This window comes from Rattus norvegicus, chromosome 1, assembly GCF_036323735.1.
Source record: "Rattus norvegicus strain BN/NHsdMcwi chromosome 1, GRCr8, whole genome shotgun sequence".
Lineage (NCBI taxonomy): Eukaryota > Metazoa > Chordata > Mammalia > Rodentia > Muridae > Rattus > Rattus norvegicus.
Window position 1 is genome coordinate 24,840,698 of NC_086019.1, and position 27,362 is coordinate 24,868,059.

The 27,362-nt window shown below is 42.7% G+C and overlaps 1 protein-coding gene across 2 annotated transcripts in view; it reads right to left on the reverse strand.

The window, feature by feature from the left end:
* The window catches only part of Sgk1 (serum/glucocorticoid regulated kinase 1), a 117,496-nt gene that overhangs the window by 41,307 nt on the left and 48,827 nt on the right, over positions 1 to 27,362 (reverse strand). The gene's annotated exons all lie outside the window — the stretch shown is intronic.

The following is a 27,362-nucleotide window of genomic DNA, read 5'->3' on the forward strand; positions in this document are numbered from 1 at the left end:
CTCCAAAAAAAAGACAAAAGAAAAAAAAAAAAAGAAAAGAAAAGAAAAGAAAAGAAAAGAAAAGAAAGATTCCCTTCAGGGCAGAAGCCGGTGCACATCTACGGGGCTACTGACAAGGTTTGACCTTGCAATAGTTAGGTGCTGAGAGACTGGAGGACGAAAGGTCAGCACACAGCCATTTATGTAATTCTACGGTAGATGAGTCAAGCTCCAGCCCTCGCTGTGGTGGAAAATTGGCCTCGGAGATTGCTGATGCAGATCAGGAATTAGTTTGAGGATTCATCATCACGCACCCCAAAACACCAGGTGAGAGATACGGGGAGGAGCTGAGGGGAAGTGCTTAATCCGAGGCTTTCAAATGCTGCTGCATACATATTTCTCTTTCTTTCCCCTGTAAAGACATGGGCTAGCAATAATGGCATCTAATTAGACTGTCTATATTTGGAAAGAAAATGATAGCCACACAATATACAGACCGAAATTTTAAAATAGCAGCATTTCAGTGCAGGCTTGACACAGACCAGCATTCTCGCAGACTGTTTAACATTAATTTTTAATAGTTTTCGAAGGCCGTTATATTTCCAGAGCTTTAGGATGTTCAATAATCTGACCTCATTTATCTCAATTTGGGTAATATGTCCTAAATAAATAATTCATAAATCTAAAAAAATATTCATAAACTTAGCTGGGTAAGTGGCACACACCTGTAACCCTACTACTCAGAAAGCTAAGGCAGGGGATCAAGGGTTCAAGGCCCAAATTTAAAACAAACAAACAAACCAAGAACAAGGAGCTTCAGGAGCAACTTGACCTAATAGTTACTAGAGAAATGGCTAAGTAAATGTGGAATAAGAGTTCACATGCTACCTACAAACTGTCATTTCTAAGTTTGGGATGTTCTTGGTTTTGCTTTGAGACAGGGCTTCTCTGTGTAGCTCTGGCTGTCCTGGAACTCACCCTGTAGAATAGGCAGGCCTGAAACTCACAGATCTTTTGCCTCTGCCTCCCGAGTGCCGGTGTTAAGGGCCTGTGTGACTACTCCTGGCCCTTGTTGGCTTGTTTTGAGATATTATGGCTTTATGTAGTTCAGGCTAGTTGTCTACTCTGTTCACCTGACTCAGCCTCTCGTGCAGAGATTAAAGTTATGGGCCACCACACTTGGCTATGGGTGATTTTAATAATACGGAGGAGTATTATCTGTATCATGTTAAACAAAAGGAATCATAATATAAACTTGTGCTTTGAGGAAAAATGAATATTTAAATTAATGCTTATTGAGATCATTTGTATATTTTTCTTTGGTTTCCAAGTTTCTCAAATAATTTCTATTTCTATCTGGAAAGACACAGTTCTATCAAGACAGGGTCCTTGTAAGCTAAGATGTAGTTATGATTCCTATATAAACTCATTATGAGAGTTTAAATTCTTGATCTCTCTGTCTCCACATCTCAAACTCTGGGATACAAGCATGCACCAGTCGTCCTTAGCACCTTGCAAGGAAGCAAGCAAACAAGCAAGAAATCAGGGACCTATGGGATGGCTCTGCAGGTCAAGGTGTATTCAGTGGAATCCTGGAAACTCACGTTCCATTCCCAGAACCCATGTAAAGGCAGAGAGAGCCGACTCCCAAAATTATCCTCGGCCTCTGTCTCTGCCATACCAGCTCACATGCACACACAATTCAAAACCATTCACTGTGTACTATCTTTCTGTTTCCACAATTACCTATTATCTGGATCTGTAAGTCAGTCTCTGTTCCTCCCTCCTGTCACAGACTGGCTGTCTTTCTGTCCATCTTTCATATTTTATTGACTACAGAACACATATGTTGGACTGGGGAGATAGCTCAGTTGGTTGAGAGCCAGTCTAGCATGTGTGAATCCTGGGATGCGAGGTAAGACACGCGGAGTGGCACACGCCTACAGTTCTGGCATTCCTGGGGTGGAGAAAGGGTCAGAACAAGTTCCAGGTCAGCTTGAGTTAGATGAGAACCGATCTCAACAAATTAAAGAAACAAACAAACATAGAGCTCCCATCGGGAGTGGAAAGATGAATGCGGGTTCTCGGGAGTGGAACGATGAAAGCCGTCATTGGAAGAAGCTGAAGTAAGTAAGTAGCATTATGAGAAATAAACGATGTGGGTTGAAATGATTTGCCCGTTGGGCGACCCTGAGCGCAGGTTCATCACGCTCGCAGCCTTCAATTCTAACTTGGAGCTGTGCTTTCTCTGGACTTGAACTCAAATAAAGCTGTGTGATACTTATCCCTCAGTTCATTCTGTATCCTCAGGAAAAGGGGACAGAGAGCCTCAACGCCTCTCTGTGGTGATTTCCTTAAAGTCCCCACGGGCTTCAATCACTTCGTCTGTTGGCTTCTCTGGCTCGGGGGTTAACTTTGAGAAAGAATCCATGGGGAAATTGTCCAACAAATGAAGTGGGGTTCCCAGAGGCGAACAACTGAGCAAGACAAGATTTCCTTCAGCTAGTGTTCTGAAGGCCTTAAGTCCCAGGGGGTGGACGAACTCCAGCTGGCAAACTTGGGTCCTCACTTTCACCATTCTCCAGAGATTAATAAAAAAAAGGAAAAAGCAATGGACATCGGATTTCAATGTCCTAAAACATCACTGACACTGTTCATAACCCCACTGACGTCAAGTGAAATTGACCTCATTGTCTTACAAGTATGTAGATATTTCTGGTTTTAAAAAATTATTTTGACCAGAAATTTTCGGGGGAAAGAAAAAAAAAATCAAAAACTCACAAAACTAGTAATTCACCCCAGAAAGAATAAAGGAAAAATGTCAGAAAAAGAATAGCAGAACACACAGGGTTTTGTGATGTAGCTGTAATTTCTACATTTACACTAAAGACAGTTCTAAATTTAAATAAATTATTAACTTAATGCAAAACTTTAAAGGATCAAAACAAAATGTTGAGCTGAGGGTCTCCATAGATATGAAGTTAACAGTGAAGACAGTGCTGTCCAAAGACTCACAGAGTGTGTCTGTTTTTGCCTCCCCAGTGCTAGTATTAAAGGTGTGTGTCACCACGACGAGAATCCAGAGAGTGTTTGGCTACCTGAAGAGGCTAACGTACAGGCAAGGCCAGAGAGTCAGATCACTAAAATAACACGATCAAGTACAGGTTTAGGTTCAGGAATGTTCTCAGGAGTCATGGAGTCACGAAAACCAAGATACCATCCCCCTCGTGTGACTGAGCTCAGGACAAGGGGATGTGTTATGCAAACTTTCCTGAAGCCTTCAGGTCTAAGGGGAAAGGCCTCGGAGAACTTCCTGAAGTCAATCTGAAACAAAGGCACCAGACATCACAAGGAAAGGGGAAGAACAAGGACAAGATGGGAGATCAGAACACTCAGAAAAAACCCAAGGGGGATTGTTTCTAAATAAGGGAGCTCAATATGAAAACCTTAGCAGAGATTTAACTGGAAGGAGTATATGTATACATTTAATGAAGAAACCATCAAGTGTTTCACTTAATGAAGTAGGCTCGCTCTTAAATCCTCCCTTCCTTCCTCCCTCCCTCCCGCTCTCCCTTCCTTCTTCCCTTCCTCCTTCCCACCTCCCTCCCTTCCTTCCTCCCTCTCTGCCTTCCTCCTTCCCTTCCTTCTTCCCTCCCTCCTTCCCTTCCTCCCTCCCTCTCTCCGAGCTTCCTCCCTCCCTCTCTCCCTTCCTCCCTTCCTTCCTTCCTCCCTCCCTCCCTCCCTCTCTCCCTTCCTCCCTTCCTTCCTCCCTTCCTTCCCTCCCTCCCTTCCTCCTTCTCTTCCTTCCTTTCTCCCTCCCTCCCTCCCTCCCTCCTTCTCTTCCTTCCTTTCTCCCTCCCTCCCTCCCTCCCTTCTTTCCTTTCCTTTATTATTATATAGATGTGTGCCTGCATGCATGTTTGTGCACCATGTTCAAGCCTGGTACCTGAGGAGGGCAGATGTTGGATCCCTTGGGACTGGTGTTTAGTTAGTCATGAGCTATCGTGTGGGTTCTGAAAGTCAAACCTGGGTCCTGTGGAAGAGCAACCGGTGTTCTTCTTAAATACTGAGCCATCTCTCCAGCCCTGAAGTATTTTTAATCAATTAATTTTTTTCCAAACACACACATGAAGCAACATGTCTTCAAATATGAGGATTTGGGTAACCTTCGCTTTGAGACCACATGTTCTATGCTAGTTTGGGCCCACATGCCATGTGAGGACCCTTAGTATTATCTGACTTTTCTGTCTGCATTTTAAAATACTTTGGTGTTTGAGAGCTGTATAAATGTGTCTGTGTGGGTCTGGAAACACGTGTGGGTACATGTGCATGTGTGTCAAGGCCAAAGGTTATTAGGCACCTCCTTCAATGACTCTCCATTTTATTTTTTGATACAGAGATTCTCAGTGACCTGGATTTCACCAATGTAGCTAGACTGGGCCAAGGAGCTGCAAGGACCCCCGTCTCTGCTTCCTGGAACCAGGAGACCCAGCTTTTTAAGTAGACATCAGGGATCCTGTTTACACAGCAAGGGCTTTGCTGAAGGAGTCATCTCCCTGGCCCCTTATATACATTTTAATGCACAGAGATTGTCATAATAGCTGTTTTGTCTCCAAACAGAATCAGTTATGGGATAAGGAATTCCTGAAATTTAAGAGTGCATTTTTTTTTAAAAAGAGAAAATGACAGTCGAGTGTAATATATCTGTCACCTTAGCTCTGTACCTGCAGAGGCAGGAGGATCGCTTCAAGTTTGAGCCTAGCCAGGATTGCAATGAAACTTTGTATTAAAAAACAAAACAAAACCAAAAAGCAAAAAATCCCATGCAATTTTGTTTTAGCACATCTTACATAATAATATGACTGTGGTGGTTTGAATATGCTTGGCCCAGGGAGTGACACTATTAGCAGGTGTAGCCTTATTGGAGGAATGTGTCATCATTGTGGGCATGGGTTTTAAGATCCTAGTCAGGCTGGAGAGAAAGGTCAGAGGTTAAGAGCACTAACTTCTCTTCTAGAGCTCCTGAGTTCAAATCCCAGCAACCACATGGTAGCTCACAACCATCTGTAATGAGATCTAATGCCCTTTTCTGGTGTGTCTGAAGACAGCTACTGTGTACTCATACATAGTGAATAAATAAATCAATCAATCAATAAATAAATAAATAAATAAATCTTTTTAAAAGAAAAGAAAGAAAGAAAGAAAGAAAGAAAGAAAGAAAGAAAGAAAGAAAGAAAGAAAGAAAGAAAGAAAGACCCCAGTCCTAACTGCCTGGAAGCCAGTCTTCTCCTAGTGGCTAAAAATGTGAAACTCAGCTCCCCCTGCACCATGCCTTCCTGGACACTGCCATGCTCCCACCTTGGTGATAACGGACTGAACCTCTGAACCTGTCAGCCGTAAGAACTGCTTTGGTCAAGGTGTCTCTTCACAGCAACAGTGAAACCCAAACTGAGACAAAGGCATGATTTCCTCTCCAAGAATTGCATCTTCTTCATGCGCTGTCCCCATCCACAGCCCACCAAAACCAACTTTTAAAAAAAGGTGTCTTGCCAACAGCTCCAATATCTAAAATAGCCTTGTTCCAAAGAGTCAATGCCACAGAGGTTTTTCTTTTGGATAACTGTGCTAGTTGTGTTTCCCTCCATGTCGAGCTTAGGTTACTCTTCTCAAAGCTCAGAAGGCATATGGAAGCCAGCAGGCAGACATTCAGGTTTTCTATAACTCTTCCTACCATTATATTGGGGTAGCAAAGCGTCAGCCATGATCCTTCCAAAGGCTGCCACTTACGAATGAACCCAGTGTTGAGTGAACACTCTGCAGTGTGGGAGTTCAATGTCCCTGGCTGCACTTCCATAAATTAAATTTCATTTACACACAGTTTTTAAGGAAAATGGCTTCTAACCATCCCTTCACTTTCTGAGTCTTAGCTTACTGTCTGCCCCATTGGAATTGTTTTCTTCCAAAATATTCTCTTCTCTCAAGCAACAGGATGGCCGAGGGTGTAAGTGAGGCATGGGCTTGCACTCACTTAAATGAGAACAAACTTGTCACTGAGAATCATATATCATAAATAACTCACACACACACACCCAAGTTTATAGCAATACAAACATATCTGGCTCCTTCCCCAGTACGGTGTCCCCATTTGTTGCAGTGACCCACTGATGGTTTTTCTAGAAAATTTTAACAAAGATTTCTCACCACAACTCTGGGAAAATATCATCTTCCAGGTGGAAATATCATCTTTACACCCCGCCCCCTCCCCTCGTTTTACCTCAGAAAAGTAAATCGCCTGCTTCCTGCCTGTGCAACCCTGGAGAATTCCTCATGAGAACGAGAGATGGGGTTGATTTATGAATTCAGAAAGCGGCCATTAGGTCTTAGAAAATAGCTGGTTTTAAGAATAGTCTGCTCACTCTCATAGATGTGATAAGGATAAATATGAAAACCTTATTGTTAGAAGCAGGATGGAGATATGTCCCTTTCTAAAACAATTACAGCCATGCTGTGTAGATCAAGGAATGCTGATGACCCCTTCCTACAGGGCAGAATTCCAGAACAGACACAAACCATTTGAAAATCAGACTAATTCCCCAAACCAGTCTTTTTTAAAATGTCGATTCCTTCAAAAAACTTTCATGAGTAGAAAGATGGTCCTGGAATGCTAGCATGGAAATAATTAGTATTTTTAATTGGTACAAGTGGGAAATAAGGCAGAGCAGCCTTAATAAACATCTCCAATCTGGGGCACATTGAAGTGAAGACATAGTTTGTTTTTTTTCCTAAAATCAAAGTGCACTGTACTTACTGACAAACAAAATGAATTATCTTGTCAAATGTAAACAGTGTAGTTGAATTGTGGACAAGTTTGATGAATTAAGAAATGAGAGAAGCCTTGAACCCTGGGACCCAGGAGTGAGTCATCAATGCCTTATCCACAGAGCAGCCATTCATCTACTTAAGATCTAAATGTTTTAAAACCTCACACAGCACTGATTTTGCAGATCAAAATCACCAATGATCAAATACCTTAGAAGTGTGCCTAACCGCGTTTATCAAGAGTCTAAAGGCTGACTCTGCCTCCTGCTCCTGTTGAACTACAGAAGTGAGCACATCTGGATTCCTAACGATCCCAGAAGCTTTGGGCTTTGGGAGACAGCCATCTGGTACAAAGGAAATCTGGACAGAGTGTCCCACCCAACAGAAAGCACTGTATTGTGCTGCTAAGAAAAGCAGCTCTTGGGGTTGGGGATTTAGCTCAGTGGTAGAGCGCTTGCCTAGGAAGCACAAGGCCCTGGGTTCGGTCCCCAGCTCCGGAAAAAAGAAAAAAGAAAAAAGAAAAAAGAAAAAAGAAAAAAAAAAAAAAAGAAAAGCAGCTCTTACTACACTCCCCTCCAACAAGGCATCAGCTTCTCGGTTGGTAAATGATCCAAAGAAATACATGTGCAAAAGTGTTCACTGACTGACCAGGGTTCCCAAGCCAGCTCCAGCCTGCAGATAAGAAACACGAAATCAACTGCTCTCTGAAACAGCCTGGGGACAGCCTGCCACCTTTATTAGCTCCTTTTATAATTCCTGTTGGTTATGAGCTCTTCTTGAACTCAGGTGTCTGGTTGGTTTTTAATCTAAAATGAAAAGGCTGGACATCTTGGAAAGCTCAGGCCCTTACTAGTCTTAGCATCTCGCCTACATGTAGAACAGATGTTTGGAGAATATACTCTGAGGCTTGGGTGACAGCTCACTAGGAACATGCTTTGTAATCATGAGGGTCTGAGTTCGGTCCTCTTCAGAACCCACATAGAAAAGGAGGTGTGCTTGTGAATGCTTGTTGTACTTCCAGGGCTAGAGAGACAGAGACTGGTAGATCTTTGGGGCTCAAAGGTCACCCAGCATAGGGTACTTGTGAGTTCTAGGCCATTTAGATGCCCTGTTTCTAAAACCAAACAAACAAAAAACCCAAGGTAAATGATCCAAAGGAACATCAGTCAAAGTTGTCTACTGGCTCCCACACATTTATGCATCTTTCTCAATCTCTCAATCTCTCTCTCTCTCTCTCTCTCTCTCTCTCTCTCTCTCTCTCTCTGTCTCTCTCTCTCTCTCTCTCTCTGTCTCTCCCCGCCCCCCACACACACACACACCCCACACGAACATTAAATGATTCTCTTGTATATTTTTTTATTTTTTTGAGACGGGTCTCACTGTGCAATCCAGACTATCCTGAAACTGACAACCCCACTGTGTGAACATCAAGAGTGTTAGATCACAGATCTGCTCCACCACTCCCCACTCGGCTCTGGACTCTTTCAAATAAACATGCATTAAGTGCAATCTACACTTGTATGAGAAAATTCTTACATTACACAATTCCAAATGTATTACACTTATTTACACTTACACAATGGAAACATAAAAGCTAATATGTATGGATACAATCCTTTTCCCTTCCTAGTGTTTTTGTTTTTAAGTTTTTGGTCTCTATATATATGAATATGGGAAATATGTATTGATAATGATGGATTAATATACAATTATGGATTGATGAGAAAATAATAAATTCCGCACTGAGAAGAAAAGTCAGTTCAAGGCTATCCTCAGCTATTGACTTCCATACCGACCTGCCTGAACTACACAGGAGCCCCTCAGCAGCCTCTCCAAAATATTTTTAAATATCATTTTTAAATGCTCCAAAGATTAAGTTTTATTGCTAAATTATTTGGGTGAAGGCGTATTAAAAATAAATGATCAAATTATAGCTGGAACGATTCATTATGTGACTTGGAAACATTTCATTGCACCTTATAGTTTTATAGCACGATCCTTGCAGAAATCAAATTATCAGGGTTTTTTTTTTCCCCATCTGTACTGTTCATTACTCCCAACCTAATGAATGATATAAACAGGCTTGCTCTCAGAAAGTTCCAGAAACTGGGGTATGGGGTCATAGTCGGGAATTCCAGAATTGGAGACAGGCAGGGGGATCACCATTCAAGACAGCAACTTGTAAATTGGGAGTTCAGGGCTAACCTGGGCTGTATGAAACCCTATTGCAGAACAACAACAAAACCAAAACCCACAACCATATCATAAAAGATCTTTAAGATAGTCTCATTAATCTATGGGTGACATTAAATTACCCTAGTGCATGTTTACATATATATATATATATATATATATATATATATATATATATATATATATATGAATGTAAAGGAGGTTCATTATCTTCCTTTGTGTGTATTTGCTTTTTTTGAGACAGTGTGCTGGCTAGTGGCTAGTCTTATGTCAGCTTGAAACACAAAAAAGTTATCTGAAAGGACGGAATCCCAACTAAAAGATGTCTCCATGAGATCCAGCTGTAAGGCATTTTCTCCCCTAGTGATCAATGGGGGAGGGCCCAGCCCATTGTGGGTGGTGCCACCCCTAGGCTGGTGGTCCAGGTTCTATCGGAAAGCAGGCTGAGCAAGCCACGAGGAGCAAGCCAGTAAGCAGCACCCTCCATGGCCTCTGCATCAGATCCTGCCTCCAGGTTCCTGCCCTATGTGGGCTTCTGGCCTGATTTCCTTTGATGTGGAAGTGTAAGCCTAATAAAATCCTTTTTTCCCCAACTTAGTGTTTGGTCATAGTGTTTCACTGCAGGAATAGAAACCCTGACTAAGACACACGGGGTTTGCTAAATGACATCCAGAAATAAGAACCTTGATTGGCTAGGGGGAAAAAAAAATCTCTTCTGTAAAAACTGTACCAACATCAGCTCACTCAGTCATTCTGTTACTTCCTTGTTTCGATTCTGTGTTTGCTGAGCAGAAAGATCCAGAACACAGACCTGTAGGGGAACAAACCTATCCAGTGGAAACACAGGGCAAGGGGAGGGAGGGACAGCAGCCGGCGGGCCTCTGTGCCCACAGCTCAGATCCGCCTTGTCATTTTCATGACTGGCCTATTTGGTTTTTTTATTCTTATTTATTTATGACAAAGAAGCTGGGGAAGGCCTGTGAGAAGAATAAAAGCAGGAAGAAGTTAAGTCAACATCCAAACATCTCACCTGAGCTTCACAGCAACACTGTTAAGATTTTATAATTAAGCTTATAAATGAGAAACTCAAGAAGTTAACTGATAAGTATGAACTTGACATATACAATGACCGGTGATCACTTATGTATTTATTTTGATTACTTACGTATTATTGATACATTTTTTTATATAATCTCGTGTTGGAAAATAATCATTCATTGCCATGCCCGGTTTTATATGGAACTGGGTACAGAAACCCGGGCATTAAAGATGCAACAACCCCTACCAACTGAGCTACATCTCTAACCTTAAATTCTACTAAACATAGTAGCATAGCTTTAATCTCCGTATTCGGAGGTAGGCAGATCTCATGAGTTCAAGACCAACCTGGTCTACCTAGCATGAAAACAAACCATGGACACATAGTGAGACACTGTCACACAAAACAAAAGATACTGAGTAATACCATGGCAGGCAATGTGTCTAGTGAAATGTCAGGCTGGTTAAAGTGTTGCTGCCCTGGGCAATCCTCCGTCAGCACCCCAGTTTAGTCCTTCCCAGCCCTACCACCCACAGAGTCACTAGGACAGGGTAACTGTTTTGAGAACACTTGTTATTGTAAGGCGTGAAAAACAAGGAAACAAGGAAACAGAGCAACAATGGGGAAATCCCTCCTTTGACGAAAGTCCCCGGGTGAAAATTAAGAAGCCAGGATTTCCCCCTCAAACTACTGCTGCTCATCACAGGGGCCTATTCTGTGAAATCTGCCTACGCAGAGCCACAAACACAGGACTCACAAGGACAGCCACCACTTCTGAGACGCTGAACAGAAAAGGCACACATTTATGAATTAAAGGCCAGGTCCATGTCCCAAGGAGGAAGTGAGCCCCATTAACCCCAGAGGCTGGTTTTGATGTCTAAGATTAATAATGTGGTTACTTGTGTCTAGACAAGTAAGCTGCATGCAGCTTAACTGATTGGGCAGCAGGTGTTACACGGATGTACCATCCAGGAGACACTTGAGTCATGCCCCTGACCTACACTTCTTCCTTACCAGCACAGAAGTCAGTGCCAAGTTTATGTCATACAGTTAAATCCAGTATTGTGATTACAGACACTTTCACCCTTGCATTTGTAAACAGGCCCAGGCATTTTTGCTTTTTAATTCACTCATCACCGGTATTTCTGATTTATTTTAATTATTACTGTTATCCAAGATAGTCATGACCCATCCATTAAAGTACCTCATGGCATTCATACAGCTTAGACTCAATCGGTGAAACGGGTCCATCACTTCTGCAGTCATCTTTGATAAACAACTGAGTCCTCAGAACTGCTAGGATTTCACTACTAAGAGAATTAGAAATTGAGGGTAGCCAAGAGGGTATAATCAGATTTGTCCAAATCTTTTTTTTTTTTTTTTTTTTTGGTTCTTTTTTTTTTCGGAGCTGGGGACTGAACCCAGGGCCTTGCGCTTCCTAGGTAAGCGCTCTACCACTGAGCTAAATCCCCAGCCCAGATTTGTCCAAATCTTTAATGCTAGCATATTCAATTTTTTGGTTGTTATCGTTTATATTGTTTTTCTTTACATTTAGTGTGTGCGTGTGTGTGTGTGTGTGTGTGTGTGTGACACATGTAGGTAAGATGGTAACTTTCAGAAGTCATTTCTCTCTTTCCATCAGAGCTTGGACAAAGGATTCAATCCAGGTTCTCTGGATTGGCAACAAGTGTTCTAAACACTGAGCCATATTACTGAATCAACTTTGATTTTGTTTTGTTTTAGTTTTTGGGACAGGTTTTTTTCTGTATAGTCCTGGCTGTCCTGAAACCCTATAGACCAAGCTGGCTTCAAACCTACAGGGATCTGCCTGCATCTGCTTCCTGAGCCCTAGGATTAAAGAAAACTGTTACTACCACCCACAGGGATTGTCAATTTTTGTTTTTGAGACAGGGTTTCTCTGTGTAGCCCTGACCATTCTGGAACTGCCTCTGATAGAACAGGCTGGCCTCAAACTCAGAGATCTTCCCTGCCTCTTCAATTTGGATTTTTGATACCAGCTTTTGCTTTGTAGTCTAGGGTGGCCTGGAACTCACTATGTAGCCCAGGCTGGCCTTGTGCTTGTCACAATCTTCCTCTTTCATTTTTCTGAATGCTAGGATTACAGACACAAAGCACCCACCTGGTAACAGTCCATCTTGGTAAAGAGTCAATGCGAGTGTAGTCATTAGGGCTGAAGATATAACTCAGGCTAAAGAAGAACTAGCTTTAGCCACAGCAACTCACAGAATAGGTGTGCCTGTCCTTGCTAGCAATCCCAGCATGTGGAAGTAGAGCCACTGGTTCCTCAAGGACAGCCGTGGCTATGTGGGAAATTCGAGGCCCGCCTGGGATACATGAAACCTTGTCTCAAAAACAAATGAGCTGGGTGTGGTGGTGCATGCCTTTGATCCCAGCATTCCAGAGGCAGAGGCAGGTGGATCTCTGTGAGTTCCAGGACAGCCAGGGCTACAGAGAAAAAAAGAAGACGGATTAAAGGGGTGGAGCTAGAGAAATGGCTGAGCAGCTAAGAGCATGTGCTGTTCTTCTTCCAGAAAACTCAGTCCCAGTACTCACACTAAGTAGCCCACACACAATTGCTTAGGAGGCTGGAGAGTTGGCTCAGAGGTGGAGAGCACCAGCTCCTCCTCAGAGGAGCGAGGTTCAATTCCCAGAACCCGCATGGCAGCTCACAGCTGTCCACACAATACCCTCAGACAGGTACACATGCAGGCAAAACACCAATGTACAGAAAATTAAAAGACAATGAAAAGAGTCCCTGGCAAAAACATACTCTACCCCCAGCTCCAGATAAATGAATTTAATTTTAAAAATGTAAGAACTATTTCAATATGTCTGTAAAAACAACCAAAATTCGCCTCTCTTAGGGCTGGCATCTTTCTCTCTGTCTTTGTTAGAACCCATCTTATGGTAGTAAATCTCCAATATATTTATCCTTATGACCAGAGCCATGAACCTTAATCCAAAGCCATCAGCCTCCAGTGGAAGAGTGTCAGAAATCCACCTCTTTCTTTACTACTATTTATTCCTATCTATGTATCACTTCTGGGATTGAGTCAAAGTGGATCCTCACTTTCTGAGGATCGGTGAATTATGTAACATGTCTTTTGAAAACTGTCAGTGCTCTGAATTCTGTTTTCAACGGAGCTGCCCTTTGCTTGCTCCAGGCACCACACCATTCCATAGGCCCCCTCTGTGAGGTTATCTTCTTCATCTTTCTTCTTTTTTTTTTTCCTTCCGGAGCTGAGGACCGAACCCAGGGCCCTGTGCTTGCTAGGCAAGCGCTCTACCACTGAGCTAAATCCCCAACCCCTCATCTTTCTTTAGTTTAGCAGCTCTCATTTCTTGGCTTAGGTTCCTATCCTACGAAAATTCCATGGATCCCCCCAAAACAAAAATCAATATGCCCTTCTATGTCACTGGCACTTTTCCCTAAATACCGCTTACATATATGTGTGATCACCTGGCTTCTGGGCAGTAAACCTTCTTCCTAGGAAGCACTGTGTTGGGGACTTAACTGTCAAGCCCACGACAGAAACTTTCAAGTAGTTTTTAAGAACTAACAAGGTCCTTTGGAGGGCTAGGGGGAGACGCTACATCCCAGTGTCTAGTTGCAGTGTATTGTTTAGGAATCTCTCTACCTGAAAGACCTTGGGGAAACTCTGCATCCCAGTTTCTGGTCACAGGATATTGTGATCTCTCTACCTGAAAGGCCTGGCTTCATGCTGAGGTCAGATTTCACGTGTTCTAAAAATAACTCGGACTGCTGATTCATGCAACTCTAAGCCAAGGAGCAAGCTAACTGTCATCAATTTCTTTCCTTCTTTTTTTTTTTTTTTTTTGGTTCTGACCCTCCCAAGCTAATAGATTTAGCATTTTCTAATCTGCAAAGCCTTCTAACCTGTATTTCTCAAGTAGGGAGCCACCTGTCCACTGTTTATTTATCCCTCCCAAAGGTGCTGAGTTCTTGAATTCTTCACATAGATATTTACTGATCCTACTGAAATCATCATTTAAACATCAACCCATGGGAAAACAACAGGAAATACCCATTGGGGGAAAAAAAGGCACATGTTTATTGTGACTGTGTATTTATAGCTGTCAAGGTTCAGGAACATTGGAAAAGTAAACCAGGATCATAGATAACAGGCCATGAAATCTGGCTGGACTTGAAAGAGAGTTCATATATTCTTATGTGGATGGCGGAAGTCTAACTCAGTATGGGAATTCGTCCTTCGTGGAAGAGAGCTGAGCGTGGATTCCTGATTTCACATGATGCTTTAAAGACAACACGCAGCTCTCAAGCTGAGGGTACCCACCCCTTGAGATATCAAATGACCCTTTCACAGGCATTCACCTAAAACCGTCAGAAAGCACAGATATTTACATTAGGCTTCATAACAGTAGCAAAACTACAGTTATGAAATATCAATGACTTAAGCTTGTGATTAGGCTGGTCAGGGCGACATGAGGTGATGTGTTAAAGCAACGTTAGGAAAGTTGAGAACTGCTGTTCCTTTTTATTATTATTTTTCTTGGATATTTTATGTATTTACATTTCAAATGTTATTCCCTTTCCCCCTTCCCGCTCCCCTCCTTCCCCCTGCTTCTATGAGGATTCTCCCACTCACAGCCACCCACTCCAACCTCAACACCCTGGCATTGCCCTACATTGGGGAAATGAGCCTTCACAGGAGGACCAAGGGCTTTTTCCTCCTATTGATGCTGGACAATACCATCCTCTGCTACATATGTGGCTGGAGTCGTGGGTTCCTTCATGTGTACTCATTAGTTTAGTCCCTGGGAGCTCGGGTGGGGTCTAGTTGGTTGATATTGTTGTTCTTCCTATGGTATTGCAAACCCTTTCAGTTCCTTCAGTCTTTTGTCTGCTCCTCCATTGGGGACCCCTTTCTCAGTCCAACGGTTGACTGAGAGCATCAGTAAGGCTCTGGCACAGCCTCTCAGGAGACACCCATATCAGGGTCCTGTCAGAAAGTACTTCTTAGCATCAGCAATAGTGACTGGGTTTGGTGGCTGCACACGGGATGGTTGCCCAGGTGGGGCAATCTCTGGATGACCTTTCCCTCAGTCCCTGCTCCACTCTTTGTCCCTGTATTTCCTCCCATGAGTATTTTGAGAACTGCTGTTCTAAGAGACGATGTTTTACAGACTGAACTTTGCTAGGATCTTGTCTAGTGACATCACCTTTACCAGCTCTCAAAGACGAAGGGATTTAACATCAGTGACCAATGAAAATTGGAGCATTGACTGACTCTGGACACCATCAGCTGATAGGTGTTTCTAAAAAATTTAGGAGTTATCCTAGGTTCTCTGTAGAAGCAGAGTGAATGAAGAACTGTTGGCTTTCCCGTGACTTAGAAGCAGCAAGGAGCCACTTACAGCCAGCACATCATACCTGACAACTCCCTTAACAGACGTGAGGAAAGATCTTGCCAGGTCCCTAAAGGTGAATTTTAGAATTAACGATTTGACAAAAATATTACTTTCATAAATTACTGCAGCTGGGTGTGATGGTTCACACCTGTGATTTCAGCACTCAGGAAGCTGCAGCAAGAGAGTCTGGGTTATCCTGTGAGTTTCAGGTTCCCGGCTGGGGTTCCATAGTGAGAGCCGATGTCAACGTGCACATGTATGCATACATACATACATATATACATACATATATACATACATACATACATACATACATACATACATACATACATAATCTTTCCCCAAATCCCTTTTAGTTTTTCTAAATCTTTTTCCCTATAGAACAGTTTGTGGAGAGGCTCCTTGACAAATTAAATCCTACCACTTTAGTACAGAGTCCAAGCAAACATAAGCTTTGAGAAAAAGGAGAAACAATGTCCTTAAGAAAATCAAGTAGGATAAAAATCAGCTCTATCCTTTAAATTCTCGTACTTTTTTTGTAATTTGTAAAATGTCTTCTTTTACAATTTTAATGAACTTAAAATTACTTATTTCTAAGTAATATTTTTAAATCGATATTATTATAGAGGGGAAAAAGTCATGTAGCTTCAGGGAATGACTACCCTAAAATGAATAAAGCCCTTAGCAGTCAGAAAGACTGACTCACACACAAAGGCAGCCAAATCTCAGCCTGATTAACTACTGGATGGTAGAACAGGGCAGAGGATAGCAGCTAGAGTCTTTAGGTTCTGATCAGTCTAGATAGTCTCCTGCCTGTTTCCAAACTCATGGCTGAGAGCTGGATGGGAGCTGGATAGAATTTACAGGACAGATCCATGGGTACAGCAAGCCAGAATGTGTCTTGCCCCAGTGTCCTGGCCCTAACATTCTTTTAACTGAGTTAATCATAGTCTGTCCAGCTTGGTCCGTAAAGCAGTGGTTTGTTTGGTGGTTGAAGAGATAAGAGTGACCTGGATTCTGTTCCTTCTTCCCCATTCTTAGAAGAACTGTCTAGATTCTCATCTCTGACCTCTGAGGAAGGGCAGGTCTGGATTTCCAAGAGATGACCTTCAAGGACCAAAGGAGGGAAATTCGGGATGATTGACAAAGAGAATCCAGTGTCCTGGTTATCTTGTAGGTCACAAAAATGTGCCTCCTGGGCAGACAGAAAGCCAGTTGGACAAGAATCCTTTTATGTGAATCTCTGGTGCTGGGAACAGGGCTTTCTTGACCTATGTATGCGAGGAGCACAATATGCTTAATTTAGCTTCCCACTAATACACATTTCTTCTCTGTTAGAAAGAGAACAGAAGTTATAGATCACCTTGTGGATTTAATAACCAAGACTGATAATAAGAAAAATCTTACCATAGATAAGACTGAAAGAAAATTTAGATCTCTGTGAAAATAATTTATTTTACATTGTTTAAAGTGAATTACAAAACCCAATCATGCAGAGAGAGAGAGAGAGAGAGAGAGAGAGAGAGAGAGAGAGAGAAACTGTTAAACAGAATCAAAATGAATTTAAAACAAAAATTTTTTTTTAAATTTTTTGATAATAAAAAAATACAAAGGCAGGTGTGTGGTGGTTCACACCTCTAACCCTAACACGATTGGGAGACCTAGTCATGAGGATTGCCGTGCCTTTGAGGCCAGTGTGGGCAATGTAGTGAGTTCTATGCCAGACTGAGCACAGAGCACTGTTCTGTCTCTTTCTTAATTAAATCAAATCAATGGTGAATCATGGACAAAAAATTAAAACATGGTCTTCAAGGAAGCAGAAGCATTGGTGGGGTGGGTTCATTTCTACAGCGGGCAGGCTTTTTGCCCCACTCCACCCCCCCCCCCCACCTCCCCTTTATTGATTCAACTCTGTCTAAAGTTGGTCTGGAAAGGCTTTTGAATCACCATTATTATCTTCAAACCACTAGATTCCTGGGAATTTATACAAAGATTCAATTTATCCTAAGATTATTCCAAGTGAGAAACACCCCATAATTTTAAGCCTATTCAAAAAAGAAAAAAAAAAGAAAGAAAGTGCTAATCCTAGGGTCTATGGTTACATAACGTAATCATCTGGTAGAGCTGGTAGACTATTACCCATAATGCTAGTCATCAGATTTATACTGTAACATATGAATGTGCCAAAGGTTAAGTGGAGAAAAGGATAAGTTTACATTATCTATACACAGTAAAAACAGTGGTGTGCAAAAAGAAATATACAAGTGAAATGGGGAGAGAATACATACACAAAAGCAATCAGATTATCAGGTTGGTTTTAAAGTTTTCAATAATGTGATTGTTTGGAAAAAACTTATGTTTTTTAAACATAGGAAAGGTCAGAAGAACTGTTATAGTACCAACCAAGTAGATTTATATTGAAAGACATGTGAAACCCGGCAGTGGAAACTATAGACCCCTACCAGCTCAGAGCGGGAGCACTAGATGCAAGGTAATCTTTCTCTGGTTCTTATCTGAAAAGAATTGCTTGAATTGGGGGTACTTAGGCCATTTCAGGTTACTGTAAACCAGAGGAAAAGAACTACAAACCTTCGGAGAGAAAGAGTAGAGTTTTTACTTTTACAAACTGCTTACCACAATAAATAAGTTGAAAATGCTGCTTTTCTAGAGAAAAGAATTGTAAGCCTTCAGGGTTAAATTATTTTCTCCAATCTTGTTTATAGCAATTATGTATAAACAAACATTGGCAAGAACAGTTCCGTGGGTTTTCATGTCCTAAGAGGGCATCTTAAAAAATATTTGTCATGGCTTTTCAGAAAGTATTCCTTTTGATATCCTTAGGATTTTATCTTTTTTTTTTTTTTTTTTTTTTTTGTTTATCCTTAGGATTTTAAGTTAGGAGAGCTTCTGTGCTAGCGCTGTGACTTGGACGGCAGGCTGCTGGAGTGGCTGGCACTCACAAAGACCTGGGCTCTGTTTCCAGTTCCATATAAAACCTGCCCTGCTGGCCAGAATTAATGACATAATGACAGTGATGGCAGAATGTGGAGATGAGAAGACCCGCAGATCAAGGTCATTCTCAGCTACAGGAGTTCAAGACCACAGGGCTTGCTCCTCTGTTAGTGTTCAAACTTTGTTTACTGTGATAGGACTTTCTCAAGAAAAATAAGGGGTAGAAACAGTGACAACTGTAGGTGACAAACTTAGAATTCTCCTGACCCCCATATCCTTGGAGACTCTATTACGTCATATTAAAAACAGAAAACTTTCAAAGAGGGCAACTAATTTTGAAATATGTGTGTGTGTGTGTGTTTTAAATCCATACAAACCTTCATAAAAATATGATATAAATTAAAGGAGACCAAAAACATCCAACGCCATCTGGCTGACTTTAGCATATTTTTTTAGAGTACTTTTTGAAGAAAGAACAGAAAAACTCACAATGTCAGAGAAGTCCATCAAAGATGGAAACTTCCCTGACAGAACCTTTCCCTTCCAAACCTGCTAGGCTCCTGAGCTCAGCGATTCAGAGAGAGAGAGAGGGGGTCTAAGAGTCACTGGGCATCCTTGTGAGCACAGGTATCCTGGAGGAGGGAGGTGACACTGAACAAATAGCAATGATTAGACTCTGGCCCCAAACTGCGTGAAATCTGATTAATTAATTCATTAGCTGATTAAAGAGGGTCTTCTGTCGATGCCTCTTGTAAACTGCTGAGAAGGAAGAGCCCGTGGCCTGACATTTAATCTTGTCAAAACTTCGATATTAGTTCTTTTGTTTGTAGTGATATGGCCGGGCTCCTTCCAGAGGATTGTGACTTCAATTAGACCTTTAAAAGTACGCATAGCCTTTGCCTGCTGAGTCAGCAGTTTCTAAGCTGGCTTAGTGGAGAGACAGACAGGGGACTTGGAATCTGAGGAAATCCTCACTCAGCCAAATCTATCCCATATGAGAGGGTAGACTTAATGAGAATCAGCCCAAACCTTTGGCAGGCAGCTGCTGGAATGTAGGAGATTTACAGCCAGCCTGGGCCGCGCTGGGTTTTTGCTTAGCCTCTCCATTTGGTATTAGAAAAGTTTGCATGAGCAAAATTTCAGCTTCAACTAATAAAGGCAAAGGGGTGTGGGGGGAGGAGCATACTGCATACCAACTGTGTCTCATGTTTGCAAGGCCCTGGAGGACACAAGGTCGTGAGAAAATGAATGCATTGAGTTTCTTGATTGCTAGGACCTCATCGAGATCCAGAGCCTGACAGACTTAGCAAATGAGGGTGCTGTGGGAGCCAGAGTTTCTCCAGAGACTTTCTTTGCAGCGATAGAAGGACTTCATGGTGACAGACCATCTTTGTCTGGTGCCTGACCTCCTCCCAGTATGGTGGAATTGCAACTGTTTCCTTCTACAGGTGGGTTTCCTGGTAGCTGTGTTGTTTACTACAAACTCACGAGTAATATATTAATATGGTCTTAAAACCCCAGATAACAGAGGTAAAGCCATAGTCCTTTTTGACTGACCTCAGGTGCGTTTTAATCCCAAGGAGGTCGTTAGCACCATAGCAGTTTGAGGGACGTTTACAAGTCCTGTTATCTGTCTGTAAACAGGAGAGTAGCTAAGTGTGCAGGCCTTTAGTCTCAGCACTCGGGAGGTAGAGAGAGGAGGATGGGGAGTTAGAACCATCCTTGGCTACACAGTTCAAGGCCCATCTGGCCCATGTGTGACTATGTCTCAAACCCATTAACTTATGGAGAGTTAAAATGTTACAGGTTCAAAGCCACAGCTGCATTGAGCAATTGTCCCTACTCTGCTTTCCTGTTATCAAGACCAAAAACAACTTTGGGAAGCTAAAGCTTCCGGTTAATAGTCCATCCCTAAGGGGAGTCAGGTTAGGAACCTGGAGCAGACACCATGGAGAGGGCTGCTTACTGGCTTGTGTATTGACTTAGGCTAAGCTTTTTTCTTTCTCTCTTCCTTAGCGTGGGATTCATAATTTTTATTTCATTCTACACTTTCTTTCTTGACTCTCTCTCTCTCTCTCTCTCTCTCTCTCTCTCTCTCTCTCTCTGTGTGTGTCTGTGTGTCTGTGTGTCTGTGTGCATGAATGTGCGTGCATGTGCGTGTGTGCTTTGAGGCAGGGTTTCTCAGTGTACCCCTGCTGTCATAGAACTTGCTCTGTAGACCAGACTGGCCTTGAACTCACAGAGATCCTCCTGCCTCTGGATTAAAGGCAGGCACCACCTTCATGGCTTTTTCTTATATATCTTGAACCCTTATGCCTACGAATGGTGCTACCCAGTGGGCCGGATCCTTCCACACTAGTCAAGATAATCTCTCACAGGTCAATTTGATTGAGGTAATTCTTCCCCTGACTTGCCCTCTTCCCACGTGGCTGCATGTTGTGTCAATTTGACAAAACTAAGCAAGACATCTATTTTAGCCATTTATGTAGCCAAATCTATCAGTTTCCTCTGCATGTGATGTATCATTTTTGCTCTGTAACTCAAGAAGAATTTAATAGGATTAACTTTAAGGAGGCCTATAGCAACACTATTAGTACGACCTTGACTGCCTTCCCCATGACCTCCCTGCTTTGATGCCTTTCTATCATTAACTCTTTCTCTGCCCTTTCTCTCCATAACTCCAATTCAAAACTCTTCACAAACTTTCTGACTAACATTTGTGATTATTCTTTTAATAACTGTTTTGACTTTAGATCCATAGATAGGCCCTTGCTAATTTGCAGGCTAATTCATTTCATTCAGAATGCTGTCCAGCATGCTGCTTGGACCCAGCAACACCCCCTAGACATACCAGTATAGTTACTGGACTGTGCCTCACCCCTACAGCTGATAATTAGCTTTAGATGGGAAGGCCCCACCCTAACCCTATGCCAATTTAGAAGTCTGAGTGGTTGCCACTCTCCTTTGGGTCCCCTCTTTTCCTATTGCGGTAAAACCATTCATCCATTCCTTTTTTGTGTGACTAAACATGAACTGGAACTGTAGGCATGGTACAGTAGAATCCAGCGGTGGCTCAGGCCCGAATGCCTGCCCCATACTCTCCCATCCTGCAGATACTGATGGATGACAGGAGAAGACTCGCAAGTCTCAAGCAAACAGAACTCCAGGTGGCAGGATTTCTCCCCTGGGAAAGTGATTTTACATCCAAGAGAATATTGGTTGGGGGCCACACGGCCCCCTTTCTTCCCTCCTGCCTGGGAATCGGAGAAGCAGGATTATTGTGCTATGAAACTACCCCCAGATGGCTACCGCACAAGGACCCCTCCCTCACCCCTGGTTTTCTCTTCGGAGCCCCTACCATGCTGTCTGTCCCTTGTGCTAGACCCTGAACTGTCCCTGACACCTCCACCATGCTACTGTCTGCCTGCCTGTCTGTGACCTTAATAACTCTTTTTTTTTAAAGGTTTATTTATTCTATGTATGTGAGTACACTATCACTTTCTTCAGACACACTAGATGAAGGCATGGGATATCATTGCAGATGGTTGTGAGCCACCACATGTTTGCTGGGATTTGAACTCAGTACCTCAGGAAGAGCAGTCAGTGCTCCTAACCACTGAGCCATCTCTCCAGCCCCCAATAACTCTTAATATATCTTTAACATATCTTTACCTGCCCTTTTCCCCCAACCACCACCAATGAGTCAAACCCATACAAAATAATGTATCAACTAATTTCTCTGGTTCTACATACACCTTGGGACACATCAGTATGTCCCAGCCCCCTTCTTTTGAGACAGTCTCATCTATCTTAGGCTAGATTCGAACTAGCTATACAGCTGGGGAGAATGACCTTAGTAAGTCCTGATCCTTCTGCCCCACCCCAAGTACTCGATTCTGGTTTGCATCACTATTCTGTGCTCTGACCTTTCTTGCTGACCTTTCTGCGTGTCATCATAACCAATTTTGTATGGGTTTACAGTTTGGCTAGCCACTTGCATTTCCATTTCTTCCTACCATTTCCACTATGGTATCCGGCACGATGGGTTAGAGAAAAGCGGGGCAGCTCGGTGGGTAGAGCGCTCACCTAACAAGCCTGACATGACAGGTTCAACCCCCAGGACTGCCACAGATTATTTAAAAGGGAGAAAAGGAAGGTTTCGGAGCCCATTTCCTTGGTGGTATTACAACTGCTAAAAATAGTTCTGAATCCCCTGCACTTCCTGTGCTCCCAGAGCTGACAGGAAGTGTGATCGTGAACCACAGGTGGGTGAATTGGCTGGAGGTACTGGTTAGCTTTCACATTGTTCCCGGTTTCTAATTTTACCAAACTGAACGACCGGTGTTTGGAGGAATTTGATGAGCTATGCTTCATGATGCAATTTTTGGCCTGATTTTTATAACTGTTCCATGCCTGCCTCAGATAATTTATATTACAGGTTTATTATATGCAAACATATACGCGTGGATCTGCATAATCTATGTAAGTCACAGCCAATTCTTTTATTATACAATCATTTTGGAACAGGTATTGCACTGTAATGTAAGGAGGCTTTGAATTCATGATCCTGCCCCCCTCCCAAGGTGCTAGGATTACTGGCCTCCACCACCACTATCCCGTTTGTTTTATTAACATTCTACATACATATTTTCAGTATTTACATTGTTTTTCAGTCTTGGAGATTAAACCCAAGGCCTCATACACACTGGGCAAGCACCCTACCACTGAGCTGCACTTCCGTCCATCTCCCTGAAGTAGATGTTGCCTGCACAACCTGATTGGCCAGACATCTGTCTGTCTGCACTGCTGTCTGTTTGTTCTAGATATTTCCATGTGATATTGTGTGCAAGTGTTTTGTGTCCTCAGGCAATGGTCTTCATCAATATGAAATGTCCTCATTTGATTCTTCCAGGGTTTTGCTCTTGTTTTTTTTTCCCCTGGCATTTCCACTGCTAAACTCCCTTTACAGTGCTACAAACTCAGCCTGAACCATCTCTAGTCCTGTCCTGTAACCTCCTGGTCCTTTGGAACCATGCGTGCAACCATGCAGCCTTTTTCTCCAGGTTGATATTTTACTTTATGATCCTTTTGAACTGTACTATCTTACCTGCCTGCTGTTTCTTACGCTTTTCTACCGACCTCTAATACCATGGCCTTCCTTGTTTCAGGACAGCTACGACGGAAATGAGTGTTTTCTGTCATTGAAGGTGGGGTACGGGGGGGGGGGCAGCAACCTTGACTGTTCAGGCTGCTGTGGTGATCCAATCATATATTTGCTTCAACTGCAGATTTCTTTCCCCACCCAACTTCCCAAGCGTTCTCTTCTGCTTTGTCGAGGATGCTGCAGCCATTGAAGGTGACTTGGGAGACACAGAGTAAAGCAGAGCTGGTGACTGTGTTCAGCCACATGCTTTTATTGAGCAAACACTGGGATGCCAGTCTCTGTGGCACACCGCTTTCCTGCTTGGTTTGGAAAGGCAAAGCAGGTGAACTCTTTGTACGTTTCAGGCCAGCCTGTTCTACATAGTGAGTTTCAGAGTAGCCAGGGCTACAGAAAGAGACCCTGTCTCAAAGCCTGCATGTAGGCAGGCACGCACGCAGGCACGCACACACGGCATCACCATTAACAATACACTTGAGTTTCTGCTTTGTGGCTGGTGCTATGTGGCCAGAGTACATTAATTAGTCAGTACCAGCTTCCCCAGTACCGTGTTATCATCTTTCCTCCACAGGAAGATCTGTTTAATTTATAAACAGTTCCCTTTAGATAGCGATTCCAGTGATATCACAGTATTGCTATTCTTGGGTGTTTGGTGGCAATATGAATACTCTAGTTTCTTCCATGGGAAAACACACAACTAGACCGTGGGTAGACTTGGCACAAAGTGCAGTATGACTCTTAGCCATTGGCCGTTAAAGGCAGTGTTTAGAATGAATTTTTTTTTTTAAGGTCAGGAAAAAATATAACTCATAAAGGAATTTAAAACTATTTTTGCTTTCTTATTTTATTTAAAATGAAACATTCCCACCTCCTTTTTTGTGTTTCTTTTTTTAATATAAATACATCAAAGGGAGTGTATTTTCATTTGTAGGTCATTAAATGCCCACGCTAGGATCTGAGACTTTAGAGGACTTAGACCTATTGTATGACGTTTGCAAGGCTGTCCTTAGACTAACTTGATCTACTGACCTAGGCCAGAGTGGGCATAGAGGATACAGATCCCAATAAAGCGTGCACAGATAAATTTACATTTGCAAAAGATTCTTCTTAAAAAAAAAAAAATCCTATCCCAGCTGGGTGTGGTGACGCAGGCCTTTCTTTATGTGTGTCAGTACCCAGCAGGCAGAGGCAGGCAGGGATCTGTGAGTTCCAGGCTGGCTCTGGAAAGAAGTGCAAAGGCAAGCATGTATTACTTTAATTTTTACATGCGAGTGCTGAGCAGGTAAGTCCATGATTCCCTTAGGACAGTCCAGACAGGAGATGGCAGGAGAATGACTTTGGGACTTGCCTACCAAGCGTCACCTTCCACACTGCAACCTTCAAAGGCTTTGTCTTCCCTCAGTTTCAAAGGACAGAGGTGGGCAGGCAAGATGGCTGACCCATCAGGTATAGGTGACGACCTGCGTTTGATCCCTAGAACCCTCATGGCAGAAGGAAAGAAACAACCACCAGGTCGTCTTCTGACTTCCACATGTGCTTGGTAGCTTGTGAGCACACACAGACATACGTACACATCACACACACAAATACATGCATAGGGAATATATCAAACAATGGAAAGGACAGAGTTGTGTTCTCAAGGAACTATTTCACCATTTTATCTCTAAAAGGATACAAACTATATATAACTCTGTTTTAAGTTTGAAAGATATCTTCTTGATTGGTAGGGACTGTAACCAAAAGCCAGAGAGGCCTGAGAAGTAGCTGCTGTATTGTAAATTTGAGAATGATGAACCTTCATTCCCAAGCAGAGTGGAGGGATGGAGTACAGTGTTGGCGTAAGTTCCTTCCAGTCCTTAATTTACTGTTTCCTCTGGTGTGGAAATCAATCTATCTCTAGTTCCATCAGTCACATGCTCTGAACTCGAGAAACCTGCAAATCCTAGCCAGAGGACTGGTTGAGATTTTTATAAATAGAAGTTAGTCAGAACACAGCCCGGCCTGTTGTTTCTTGGGCCACCCAGTGACTGCATTCTCTATGGACAGAACTGCCTCAGCAGGCCACACTGTGAGGGTAAAACCAAAAACACTCAGTACTGGACAACAATCTGCCTTTCGTGGCCAGCCCGGAGCTGAGTCTGAGTTTGAGTCTGTGATTAGCCAGTTCGTAAACCAACTAAGACCAGTGTTTACAGTGAGCGTCCTTACAGATGGGGGGAGTGCTTCGGATATGCTTCTTCCTCGGATCCCTTCACAGAAGTGACCAGGATGACTTTTCCATGGAAGACATTGCATGATGTCCCAGGGTCAAGAACCGAGGGTCCATGTTTTCAACCTGTAAACATCTAGAACAAATCCTTTATCTGTGGGAAATGCTTACTGTCTTCAAAAGAGGGTGTCTGTGATTGCTAAAGTAACCCTCTGGTGGCACACTGGCTTGAAACAGCACACTGGGAGGTCTGCAAATGGTGTGCTTTATAATAATGGTGAAGTTTTTTTTTTAGACTGGGTGTTGTTGTTGTTGTTGTTGATGATGATGATGAAGAAGAAGAAGAAGAAGAAGAAGAAGAAGAAGAAGAAGAAGAAGAAGAAGAAGAAGAAGAAGAAGATGATGATGATGATGATACAGGATTTCTCTTTGTGTACCCCTGGCTGCCCTGGAACTAGCTCTATAGATCAGGCTGGCCCTTACCTACCTTGGCCTCCCAAGGGCTGGGATTAAAGACACGTACACCATAGGGTTCATTATCACTGTACTGACAGCAAAAGCCCTGGTGGCACGAAACTCTAATCCCAACTCTGTGAGTTCAAGGCAAATCTGATTGATAGACTGAGTTCCAAGACAGCCAGGGCTACACAAAGAGAAACCTTGTCTCAAAAATAACAAACAAACAACAAACAAATGAACAAAAAAACCCCAAATGAACAAAAAAGATAATGAAAATAACATATAGATTTTATGTGGTTTTATAAAATAAAATAAATATAAGCCTAATTAAATTCCAAGTTAAAAACATAGCATTATCTTAACCCTCAGTCTTTAAATATAACTCCTTAATCTTTTCAATTTTAGAAGCTGTGTGATAAGTTTATTATCTTATCTTCCTTAAAATGACAAAAATAAGAAACAAAAAGGAAAAGGACTCTCTTCCCAAATTATTTTAGAGTTGCAGGAGAAAGCTGTGAGTGGGTCAAGGTGTGTTGAACCAAATACTGTCGGCGGCAGCAAGTCCATCGGTGAGGGATGTGATCTGCTGTGCACATCATTAAAAGTTGACCGTGTACAGGAATGAATAAAGAACCTATTTCTGGATGACCAGCCACTCATGAGCAGTAGTTGAGCATCACAAAACCTAACACAGCTCTAGAAGGTTCAGTTCCGTAGCAGGGAAAGGCAAACCCATGGAGACAGTAGAAGGACCATCGGCTTCCAGGCATAGGAGTCGGGAGGGTGATTATTACGTGATGAACGGGGCATCTTCTGCTATAGTAATGTTCTTCCACAGGATGGCACATGGCCAAAGCACCGAGAACGAACCAAAGCTGGGTGCACCTGGGTATGATCCCAACGGCCAGAAGGCTGAGGAAGGAGGATGGAGAACTCAAGGCCAACCTAGGATACATAAGGCCCTGTCTCAAACCAACAACAGGGACAAGCTAATCTCAACGAAAACCACAATGCTGAGGAATGATGATGTATTTGCTGGGAGTCTTGATAATGGAGGATCCTCTGCACGGGGAAGGAAATGTAAATCATAGAAAATCTTTGTACCTTCTGCACAATACTTCCACCAGCCCCAACCTACA